This window comes from Lissotriton vulgaris, chromosome 11 (genome assembly GCF_964263255.1).
Source record: "Lissotriton vulgaris chromosome 11, aLisVul1.2, whole genome shotgun sequence".
NCBI classification, from domain to species: Eukaryota; Metazoa; Chordata; class Amphibia; order Caudata; family Salamandridae; genus Lissotriton; species Lissotriton vulgaris.
In genome coordinates this window covers 279,914,224-279,927,313 of record NC_141699.1, presented here as the reverse complement: position 1 = coordinate 279,927,313, position 13,090 = coordinate 279,914,224, and the positions used below count along the sequence as shown (strand labels likewise).

The 13,090-nt window shown below is 45.9% G+C and overlaps 1 protein-coding gene across 1 annotated transcript in view; it reads right to left on the bottom strand.

Moving 5' to 3' along the window:
• The window catches only part of TPCN1 (two pore segment channel 1), a 365,587-nt gene that overhangs the window by 82,649 nt on the left and 269,848 nt on the right, over positions 1 to 13,090 (bottom strand). The window lies entirely within an intron of this gene.

Sequence of the window (13,090 nt, the reverse complement as noted above, 5' to 3'; positions counted from 1 at the left end):
AACCTGGGCCAACCTGACCTGTAAAACCTGTTCCATAGCGAGCTGAGGGGGGTGCCTCAACACGACACACACAACTGCGATTCCGCACATTCACGATGGGAGGCACGAAAGATGCGAGGCAGCCCAGGCTCACATTTGAACAGAAGCAGAAAACCAAGCAGCCCTCAACGGACCTAGAGGCCGCGACACCCCCTTCACAGAATCCTGCCGCTGACATTGACTTTGGCGCGTTAATCATGGAGGTCAGATCTAGCCTTAAGAGTATGGACTCTAAATTGGATGTTATGTCCTCGCAACTGGAGGCTGTCAAGTCCATGGTGGATGCTCACGAAACGAGACTGGACTGCTTGGAGAATAGGAACACGGAATGCTGCGAGTTCCAGCAACAAACTAAGCAGCATATTACTAACATTGAGTGAGAACTGGAATTCATGCGCGCTAAGGCAGATGACTTGGAAGCACGTTCCCGAAGATCTAACATTCGGATTACTGGAATTCCGGAAACGGACAATACCGGGAAAATGGAGGTGTTTGTTACGGATCTCCTTCCCGAGCTGTTTGACCCAGACCTTTCCCAGGTATTCACGGTTGAGAGAGCGCATAGGGCCCTTGGCAAGAAGCCGCCAACGGGCGCCCCCCCTCGACCTATACTCGCCAAACTGCTGAACTTTCAGGATAGAGACCGTATCTTGTGGCTGGCCCGGGAAAAGGGCGAGATCACCCATAAAGGCAATCACATCTCCTTCTATCCTGATTTTACTCCCCTTGTTCAGGCGGCCAGGAAGGAATTTATGCCGGCCAAGAAACTACTGATGCAAGCCGGCCTCCAATACTCCTTGTTATACCCAGCCAAATTGAAGGTGATGCATGAGAACACAGCGCACTTTTTCACGGACGCAAAATCTGCCATGAAGTTTGCAAAGCACGTATGTGGCCCTGGTGCTCGACGCAAGTCGCCGCGACTGGAGGACGACACGGGCCGGATGAGCGACAACGATTGATTGAATTGAGGCTGGCTGTAACACACTGCCCCTTTTCTGACACCTGTTTTGGTTGGACTGGTCGATTCACGTGAGCTACGTGACAGAGGAGTCTGGTGCAGGTGACCTGCACTACTTGCCCATGCTGGGGGGCGGCCTTCACTGTGAGCTGTGTCCCAGGTCTGTGACAATTTTATCTCAATATAGATCTATACGTGGTTGTTTCGCGAGGCCGGGCACCTTTCGGGTGCCGATGCTATCCTTGCGTGTGCAGCCACCCTGAACACTCAGGGGTGTAAGCTGGGAGCACCTTGCCCCCATGGGGTACCTCCCGCTGTTCTCGTTCCTGGTTAACTGCAGTGCTATTAAGAGTGCTGTTGGGGATTTATCGCAACCTGATTGGGGGGTTGGCGTGGGTGGGGGGTGGAGGGGGTTGTTGGGAATTTGGTTTCTGGTTCTGGAATGGTGCACTACGGACTATCATATTTCTTATTTATTGCGCAGAGGGTTACTGTGTGTACAACATGCGGGTTTTAAGAGGATGGTAGGGGTGGGCACGGTGGGAGCCCTGGTACTTCAGCTACGATGCCGATATGGGGGGGATTAAACTGTGGACCTGGAACATTCGAGGCCTTGGGGACTATAAGAAAGCTAAGTTGATGCATGGTATGTTAGCCAGGCATAATGTGGACATATGTTTTCAGCAAGAAACTCACATCAATGCGACCCCATCGCCCAGACTGAAGCACTCTAGGTGGGCGCATACGTACTCCGCTATTTATTCCAACTATGCTAGGGGGGTGGCTATCCTTGTGCGCAGAGGGTTGGATTGGAGGGAACACACTTGTGTGCTGGATAAGGATGGCCGATATGTTATAGTGCATGGATCGATACAAGGGAGGCCGCTGATACTGGCTGCCATCTATGGTCCGAACGTGGATGATCCAGACTTCTTTAGAAACGTCTGGGCACAAATTGCATTGCTAGATTGTCACCTGATTGTGGTGGGAGGAGACTTCAATGTTGTGTTGGATGATGAACTGGACCGGAAAGGTGTGGGTAGGCCCACGCATGCTAAAGCGCGACAGGCTGTCATTGATGTGATGGAGGAGGGAATGCTGTCTGATGTGTGGAGGGATAGACACCCCGGGGAGAGGACGGGGACTTGTATCACATGCCACCATGCTGCTTGGTCCCGCCTGGACTTCTGGCTGGTGTCGCCTGAGGTGGCGACGTGGGTAGAGAACGTTAATATCCAGGCTAGGTCACTCTCGGATCACGCCCCATGCATGCTGGAACTACGCATTCCCACTGCCATAACTAGAGCGTTCTCCTGGCGCCTGCCCCCTCACGCCCTTACAGATTTAGTGTTCACTGAAGAAATTAGAGCAGACATTGTTAAGTATTTTGTGGAAAACGAAGGGTCGGCCTCCTCAGAGGCCATTGTATGGGACGCCTTTAAGGCGGTGATCCGGGGCCAATGTATAGCTAGACAGGCAGGAGTGCTGCGTACCATACGTCGGACATTGGCCCAGTTGGAGCGTGAGCTGAGGGACTTAGACCTGGCCTACTGTCGAGACCCAACATTGGAACTTGCTGGCTGCCTTAAGGCCAAACTACTTGTCTTCAATGAAGAGGCACAGCGGGAGGTGAAGTTCCTGGGGAAACAGGCCGAGGCCCGCAGATACGGGGAGGGGGACAGACCAAGTAGGACTCTAGCTAGATTGATAGCCCCTCGGATGCAGACACACTACATACACACTATTCACAACAGCGAGGGGTCCCTGGTTATAGGCCAAGAGGCGGTGCTGAACGCCTTCACTGACTTTTACACATCTCTCTACACCTCTAGACAATCCACCACCCCTGCTTCCCTGGACAGTTTCCTCAATTCTATTGCCCTGGTTTGGTTCAACGATAACCACAGACAATACATGGACCTCCCCGTTACCGTCCAGGATATTATTCAAGTCATTAAGAGCATGCCAGCTAACAAAGCCCCTGGCCCTGACGGCCTGACAACGACATTTTATAAGACGTATGCGGAGGAATTGGCACCGAAACTACACTCGGTGTTTGTTGAAGCCCTCAAACTGAACTCCCTCCCTGACTCGATGCGGGAAGCCTTAATTATCACCCTGTTGAAGCCCGACAAGGACGGCCTATTCCTGGACTCCTATCGACCCCTCTCCCTTATAAATGTGGATGCTAAGATCTTTGCTAAGATCATCGCAGACAAACTACAACCGTTGTTACCCATAATTGCTCTCCCTGACCAGTCAGGGTTTATTCCTGGCTGCGCCACCTCACACAACCTCAGAACTCTCTTCTCTATCCTGCATTATCTACACCCCTCCGTTCAAGCTGCAGTGGTGTTTCTTGACGCCACCAAAGCATTCGACTCCTTGGAGTGGCCTTACTTGTTCAGGATTCTGGGCAGGATGGGATTTAGCCGTAATTTTATCACTCTTATCAAACTGCTGTATGATACACCCAGAGCTCGGGTGAGTGTGAACGGTCTCGTATCCAAGCCCTTTGCCATCTCTAGAGGAACCAGACAGGGGTGCCCACTGTCTCCTCTCCTTTTTGCTATTGCAATGGAGCCGCTTGTGGCCAGGGTTCGACAGCACCACACAGCGAGAGGGATTGGATTCAGCTCTCGCAGTCTGCTGATTTCCTTATATGCAGACGACGTCACTCTGTACGTCATTAACCCCGCAGAAAACATGAACCCATTGCTCCGAGAATTCGTGCGTTTTGAGGGTCTGGCCACTCACCAGGACTCGGAATTGGTGTTCCGCTGCTCTAATCTGCTGTGCGAGGGATCTCCCCCCGCTGTTTGTATCCAGTGCTGCCTGCTTCAGAGCTGACGCTCATCTTCCATCGCTCCGTGGTGCTGCCTCCCCTGGACTCGCTGGTGTGAGCGAGAGCTGCAGTCTGCACGCTCTGCCTATCGCTCCCAGCTTGAGTCCGAGGGGTTGAGGCCAGAGTGTGAAAACATCAGCGCACCCAGCCCGGGGGACTGCGAGGACCAGAAATCCCAGCTTGGATCAGCTGGTTCCTCTTCCCCCAGGCGACACGCCCACGGACACGCCCACCGACGAGGCAGGATTTAATTTTGTGACACCCGCTTCGCGGGCGCCACTCACCAGGACTCGGAATTGGTGTTCCGCTGCTCTAATCTGCTGTGCGAGGGATCTCCTCCCGCTGTTTGTATCCAGTGCTGCCTGCTTCAGAGCTGACGCTCATCTTCCATCGCTCCGTGGTGCTGCCTCCCCTGGACTCGCTGGTGTGAGCGAGAGCTGCAGTCTGCACGCTCTGCCTATCGCTCCCAGCTTGAGTCCGAGGGGTTGAGGCCAGAGTGTGAAAACATCAGCGCACCCAGCCCGGGGGACTGCGAGGACCAGAAATCCCAGCTTGGATCAGCTGGTTCCTCTTCCCCCAGGCGACACGCCCACGGACACGCCCACCGGCGAAACGTATAAATAACAACTCGCTCCCCGCGACGCGGGACGCGCGCGGGACCTAGCGCGGAGCTAAGCCCGGGCAAAGGGCGGGCCGTCTGAGGCCGTCCGAGGACGAACTAGGACGGGACGGGCCACCCCGCTAAACATCTGCTCCTGGTAAGCAAAGTCTCCATTCTGACTAGTTCCCTCAATTAGTGCCAATTTCTGCTCCTTAACCACGAGGGAATAGAAGCTAGCAAGTAGCAAAAGATATCGAGGAAAAAAGAAATGGGGCTTATAAAACTACGTTCTAGGACTATCTTTATGAAACGTATGGGTACAGAGGACGCTGTTCGGAAAACTTCAGATAAGGCAATAAAACAAGGTCGAATTACACGGACCCCGGCTATCACTGAATAGTTCTCTGCCCTAACAGCTAAAGATGAAATCGACAAAAAAATTCTGGAGACAGAAATGATAGCCAATTCAACACTGCATACAGGGTTAGAAGAATGTACTCTCATTAAATCTGGGCCAAATCTAAATTCAAATTTGAGCGATATGGTTCCTGACAATAAACAAAAATCTTTTAACATCTCTAAAAATTTCCAAACCCAGGGTCATGAGGAAAATCATTTAACATCTTCAACACCCAAAAAAAGCCCTGGAAATACCTGCCAACTGGAAGAACTTTGTGCAAATAATTCCAAGATATCACAAAACCAACCTGAGCCTAAAATAACAAATAGTCCCCTTTTACCAAAAAACCAAGTACAACCACACACACTTGAATCATCTGTAGACCCTTTTAATATAAAAACCAACTATTCAGCTAACATAGCTACACCTATGTCAAAAGCCCTGTTCTCCTTACATGAAATACTTGAGTCAGTCTTCTCCTTTCTGGGAAACATATTAGAAAATTCGGACCAAACCTTGGATGTTCAAATTGGAATCCTTAAGCATCTAGTGGAGGAAAAGAAGAAAAGGAAAGATCCTCCTGAAATGGAAAAAAACCAATCGAAGCCCAACAATAATGAACAAAGGAATAACACAAGTTATCAAAACAGAGAAAAGGAGACAGAAAAAAACGACTGTGGTACACAGACATCAGATGTTCCAAAACAAAAAACTGGAAAGTTACTAAGACAACATGAAACACCAATATTCTCCCTGAAAAAACTTTTTACAGAAAAATCTGTTAATGATAAGCAATACCCAATTTTCACAAAGGCAAAGAACATAAATACTCCAAAAAATGAAGATATGGATGAAAATACCCAAAAAGTCAACTTTAATAATACATCAGAAAGTGAAAAAGGAGAAAAAATTAATAAAATGATAAATACTGTGCAAGTAGAAGGAAAAAGAAAGAGGAAAAAACCACTAAGACGTATCCATAGAAAGAAAAATCGCAAGTTGAAATTTCAAAAGTTTACAACTGTTAATAATATACAAGAAGTACAAGAAGCTGAATTCACAAAGTCCGGGCCCATTGTAAATACGGAAACTAGCTCTAAAGAAAGAGAAGAGAAATTAAAACCATTAGATCCGGCTGCAAAAGAATTTCTTTCGTATAATGTCCTTGAAGAATCACAACATCAAAATACGACTGAAAGAAATAACAAAGGAAAAAACCATCATGGAGCAGGAACACCATACTCCAGAACATTACAACTTGAAGAACTTTTTCCAACAGATATGATACCACTTAATAGAAGAAGGGTCATCAATCTCCTTCACTATATAAAACCTTTGGAATCCTTGAACAGCAATGAGATAGATCTAGTAATTTTCCCGCAACAGGATAACAACAAAATAGTTACAGTAACCCTCTGGTCATACGTTATTCCTGGGATCATAATCAGTGAAAAGGAAACACTACATAAACATGGATACGATGTCTATGTAAGAAGGGATCCTAACGAAAACAGAATTCCCCCAGGGTATGATGAACAAATTCGAACAATCTCAAACTCTCAATATAAGAATCCGCGGAGAGAAACTGATGTGTCCAGAGTAACGTACTCAGGAATTAAACACTCAGAGAAAGACACTCTAAAGGTAAAAGTAGAAAATGGAGAAAGGTTAGTATGGCAACAAGATTTAAAGGAAAAGGAATACAGAGAAAGTATCAGATCTTGGTCATGGGTATCTGAGAACTTGAATAGCAACAAATCCTCCTCATGTCCAGGACAATCTGTTTAGCAATGGTCTAAAAATAATATCGTGGAACATGGCGGGAAAAACTAAGACCGAATTGACGGAAGCCATAAGTAACCATCCAGATCTATTAATGCTACAAGAAACCTGGGCAACTGAAACATTTTCACAAAAAAACTACTTTGTTTATGACATCCCAGCCAAAGCATCCAAGCGGGGCCACGCAAAAGGTGGTTTGGCCATTTTATTGAAGGAGGATTATATGTGGGCCCAGGAAATTATTCAGACTAAATCATACTATCTGCAATGTTTAAAGGTCCTTCTAAAAACCCATAACGCAGCACCTAAAAAAATCAATCTTGTTATTTAATGTATACGCCCCTCCTGGCAAGAATTACGATACCATTTTTCTCGAAATCATGGAATCCATCACACAGATTGTAGAAGAACAATCATATATTCCATACATTATAACAGGCGATCTAAACGGCAACATTTCTAATTGGGAAATTAGTAAATGGATACAACTTTATGATGAGGAATCTGTCGAACTCTCAGCCCCGCAATTCCCCAAGGGTGCAAAATGTGATAAAAGAGGAAAATTACTACTATCGACACTACCTACCCTAAGAGGGGTAATTCTGAATGGAAACATAGAAGGAGACATTCCGGCATCATACACCAGACGGGGCAACGGAAGTTTATCCATCATTGATTATATTATTTGCAATATGAATCTATTAGAGACTGTCACTCACCTACAAATACAGCCAAGCCAAGAGAGCGACCATGCACTGTTGATTTTAAATTCTGAATGGAGGCCTCAAACAGCAACTGACAGGCAGTTAATATTTCACAGAAGTTCTGTTGTGATAAATAGTGAGCAAAGAAGAATTTTCTGGAGCTCCAAAGCACTGGACAGAATATCGTCATTGATTGAACATAACGATCTCCTAGTAAAAACAATCTCGGATGACCCAATAGAAAATTTTGAACACATTACTAATGAGTTAAAAAATCTTCTACTGGATAAATTGCATCATGCTTCCCCAGGTGCCAACAACGGGAATAATAATAACCGTGATAAAAATAACACACAAAATACCCAAAATTCTATTACGAGGAAAACACTGAATAGACTGGTACGTGCACAATACCTGAATCATTCTATGTCAATTAAGAAAGAAATCAATAAATTAAAAAACAAACTCAGGAGAGAAAAGCAAAGAATTAAAAAAGAAATCCAAGATCGTAATTGGGTGGACATTCAAGAAGCTGCAAAAGATATAAATTCCCGTAAATACTGGTCCCTTGTAGCTAAACTAACCGGGACGAAAAAGAAGCTCCAAGCAATACCTGTTCCACCAAAGGATTGGGAAACTTATCTTACAGATCTATACAAAGCGAACCCGATAAACTTTGGGGGGAAAAGCTCAGAACAAGTCAAAGGAGACGTTGACTTACAAATATACAGAGTTACAGCTATCTCAGTGGAATGGAACATTAGAAAAGCGAGAAAAACAGGAGCTTCTGGCCCAGATCAGATTCCTATAAAGATCTATAAGGCAAATCCAAGGGAATGGAGTAAGCTGTTATCACATCTATTCAACTATATTTTTAAAACTGGACAAATGCCAAAATCCTGGCAGGGGAGTACCATCATCCCAATACATAAAAAGGGAAGTAAGACAATAGCAGGAAATTACCGGCAAATTGCACTAATGGATGCTGCAGGAAAAATCTTTGCAGCAGAGGTTCTACAAAGATTAAAGGACTGGGCTTTTTCACTGGACAAAATCCCAATGTTCCAAGCTGGTTTTAGGCCAAAACATTCAGTTACAGATAATATTGCTATCATCCAAACAATATTAGACAAATATGTAACAGGAAAATCTCAGGCGGTATACGCAGTGTTCATAGATTACTCGACTGCGTTCGATCGAGTTGACCGACCTACCTTATGGCACAAACTCAGAGAACTTGGAATCCCAGAACTACTCCTCCAAACTATAGTGAACCTTCACTCCAACACTTGGTGCAAGGTACAAATGGGAGGTGAAAAGGGCTTAACAGAAAGGATAAAAACAGCTAACGGCCTAAAGCAAGGGTGTCTCTTGGCCCCACTACTATTCTCCCTATACCTCAGCGATTTACCTAAGCAATTATTACAGGGTTCAAATTTAACCCCAAAAATTGCTAAACAAAGCATTCAAGTACTACTCTACGCTGATGATATAGTGATGCTTGACCTAACTCCCTTCGGTCTGCAAAAATCCTTGGATATTCTATATAATTATTCAAAAACAAACTTTCTAAATCCGAATTTAAAAACAACAAAAATTATGGTCTTTTCAAGAAAGAAATCTAGTGACAAATATAGATGGAGTCTAGGCGGAGAAAAAATAGAAACAGTAAGCGAATACCCATATTTAGGCAGGATACTCTCAAAGAATAATACAAATGTAAAACAGTTAGAAAACTTAATGAGGAAGTCAGAAGTACATACTGAGGCCCTCTTAAGACTTTATCGGTCAACTGGGAATTGGCATTTCTCCTCTCTAATAAAAATATATAAGGCAAAAATTCCTCCTGTATTGTCATATGCAACAGAATACATTCCGATGAAAGAATGGACCTATATGGACAGCAAAGAGGGAAAAATTTTAAAAAATATAACGAAAGTTTCCGACTCCACACCAGTTCAAGCATTACGTTTGGAATTCTCGATCACAAGTTCCTACGCCACGGCGGTAGCCAACGTAATCAGGTGGAGCTACAATCTTCTCCATGCAAAGGAGGGCACATTAAGACATTTGTTGAAACAAGAAATCTTCGAGGGTGAATTTAAAAATCAGACGTTTTAAAAAAATATGACAAATATTTTTCAAATGGCAGAAATTAGCCCAGAAATGTTAAAAGGCTGGACAGCAGCCCAAATGAAACTGTTTTTAAAATGCTTCACCCCGAAGTTAAGTTACAAACTGGATTACCAACATTGTAAAAAACTGTCAACATACAAATCCTTTGTAGAATCTTTGGAATATAAGCAGAATCAACCATATATCGGGTTTTCCTTGACTCATGGTGCAAGGAAGTCAATCACCATGTTAAGATTGGGCATCTTACCTATACTATCTTATACAGTAAGATGGTTGCCAGGAGGATCTTTGTTATGCCCCCTGTGCGAAGGGGGAGACCAAAACTTAGAGCACTTGTTGTTCGTGTGTCCTAATTCAAAAGTATCTACCGCACGGACAAGATTCCTTGCCCCTATTTATCGAACTTGCAGAATTTCCCGAGTGAGCGAATTAATAGAATTATGTAAACAGCCACCAAACGAATTTGATTGTTATAATTTTTATAAATTTCTTAAATCTTTTTTAATACTGTATTGATTAAAATGTGTAATTATCTTTTTATTTTCTGCAAAATGTAAATTTGTGGTCCTCTGTTGAGTACCTATACAAATAAACTTTGACTTGACTTGAGGGTCTGGCGGGCGTGTCCATAAATTGGTCCAAATCTGTGGCATTTCCCCTAACCGACGCAACTGAGAGGCCACCCTCGGACTATCCCCTGCGATGGGAAACTGACGCGGTTAAATACCTAGGAATCTGGGTCAGTCGTGACACACAGGAATTGTGGTCCCTTAACTTTGGTAGGGCAGTCGACTGGATGGAAAGAAAAGTAGAAGTCTGGAACAAGCTTCCTCTCTCCCTGGTTGCAAGAATAGCCTTGGCGAAAATGGTGGTTCTCCCCAAATTTTTGTATCTGTTTGTCAATATTCCGCTGCCCATGACAGCACACTTCCATGCGCGCGTCCGATCCCTACTTCTGACCCTGGTGTGGGCCGGAGGACAGGCGAGAACATCTTGGGCCCTGCTCACGCTCCTGCTAAGGCAAGGAGGCCTTGGGGCACCCGATCTGAAGTTATACTCGCTATGTGCGCAGGCACAATTTTTTTACTTCTGGGTCTTCCCCACCCCTTGCCAACCGCATGTGGCGGTAGAACTAGCCGCTGTTGCCCCATCACCACTTCAAGTGGCGCTGTATGGCAATGTTTCGCGCCCTTCGAAGGATGTAGACACAGTGGAAATGGTTCGCTGGTCCTGGCGCGAATTACGAAATAGAGCGAGACTTCCCCTGCTTTATGCGCCGGCAATCCCATTACGGGGCAACCCGATGCTGCCTTGCCTGTGTGCTAGGGGCGACACCATCACACTCCGTGGGCGACGCGTAAATACCTTTGCTGATGTATATCCTGATGGGACCTTCGGAGTGTTGGGCGCTTGCGAAGACTGCCAACCTAACTCCTTTTCAGATGCGCTTCTGTATCACTCCCTCAGGGAATCATGTAAGAAGATGTGGCCCCAGTTCCCTGAGGAGCCGCCGCAACTCGATGCTCTCCAAAATCTACTTTCGAGACCCTCCCCCAAGAAACTAGTGTCTAGACTGTACAATTGTATGCAAGAGCAGGCCCCGATTACTGTCCCTACGGCCAGACAGGCCTGGACTGCTGATTTGGACGACCCCCTTACTGATGAAATGTAGGAATACTGCTGTAAACAACTTACGGCGTTATCTCCGAATTATAGGTTACGATTGGTCCATTTTAAGTTTTTGCACCGGTACTACCGCACACCGGTACTGCTGCATCGCATGGGCGTCCGGACCATTGCGTCGTGCTGGAAGTGTGGTGGGGTGGATGCGTCCTTCCTCCATGTGGCGTTGGACTGCCCTAAACTAGCTGAGTACTGGTCGGACATCTTTACTGCCATTAACCAAATTCTACACAGAACTGATACACCTACTTCACTTCTGGGGCTGCTGGGGTATGTTCGGGACACTGAACCCTGTGATACGAAACTACATGCGTTGCTGCTCCTCTACGCCAAACGCCAAGTGGCGATACACTGGGGCCGCAAGGCCTTGCCTATGTTCGCCGCGTGGGTCAAGGACGTGGCGTATGGTCAGACACAACTCACACATTACTGGGAAACGATGCCCACCGCTTCCAGGCCTAAAGACATTTGGGAGCCCTTCCTTCAATGGACTAGAGAGAGGGCGGGTTCTGACGCCTCCGAGGGCTCCCCTGACGTGGGCGTTTCGGACGATATGGGGTAAGGCTCTCAGACCCTGTGCGCAGTTCCTCTGACAGGGTAGTTCCTACTTGAGCAGGTTTGCTTCGTGGCTGCGGAGCATTCTGCGACTGCCTTACTTTGAGACTACTATGTGTTTGTCCGTCTAAGCACCACGTCCCCCTCTCTGGCCATGTGACCCACTGGTATGCTTTACCCCCTCTCCCCACCCTCTCTCCCCGCGAGAGATGCATAGAGGTCATCCTGCCACTGCCCCTGTCGCCGGTTGACATCCGTGTACAGCTGCTCAGCCCTAGTGCGCACGGCCCTGCGTATGCGCGGTGTGATGTATGTTTGTTACTTCCGCTCTGCACCGAAGTTCGTTGGTTTTATTTGGTTGTTGTGGGGAACTGGGAGAAAAGGTGCCCGTAGACATGTTTTATCTGAGCTGCAGTTTCAATGAGCTGTGGTTGTTGCACTCTTCAAGTTGGCGGGGCAACACCATGAGCTTGGGGTCACTTTTGATGTCTACGGCGCCCAAAAATGTGAGATTACTTACCTTGCTATTGTTGCACTGTTTGTATGTATGCCCTTAAATATTTTGTGTATATCTCCTGAGGGGCACGTCGCCCGATTTGTTATGAGATTCCTCACGATTTGCTCATCGATATGTGACACGTGTCTATATCGCGGCCTGCCTCCGGGTTGTTGGCGTGACGCAGTGTAACTTTTCTTCTTGTACAATAAATGTCTTACACCAAAAAAAAACAAAAAAAACTATTATCATGTAAATGGCAGTCTTGTCCCAGCTGCTTTATTATTTCTTAAACCTACCAATTGCCTTAACCTGTGCTTTCTTGCAAAACTTACAACAACGGATTATTAGGCCTGCATGTTCAGAGAAACAGCCCTGAATTCAATGGTTTATATTGGTATTACCTAGCGGCTCCTGATCTAGAGCTTTAATATTATATTGCCTAGGGTAAATTTGCATCGTTGAAATGATACAGAAAGACTCACTTGCCCTTCCCTCAAGTTGGAGGAGAATCTAACCACCATTTGCAGAATATACAACTGTAACACATGGGATTAACAGATTATCATTGACCCACTCTCCCTCCTGTAGTTTCTCACATGGCTCTCCTAAAATCTTCGCTCTTAGACTCCTTCCTTACAATCGCAAGCACAGAACTTCCATCTATGATTATAGACCTGGATCTCCCTCCCATATGCTCAGATTCTCGCTCATCTCATATCGGACATTTATCTTTCTCAACTAGATCTCCTTCCCATGCTGTCCCATCATGGTCTTCCTCCCATGCTGTCTGAACTGTGTTGCCTTCAATTGCTCTTTGTATCCTTCTCTAAAGCTCTTCGATCACAATGTTGCTCCCTAACTCCTTGACCTAAAACTCTTTCTTAC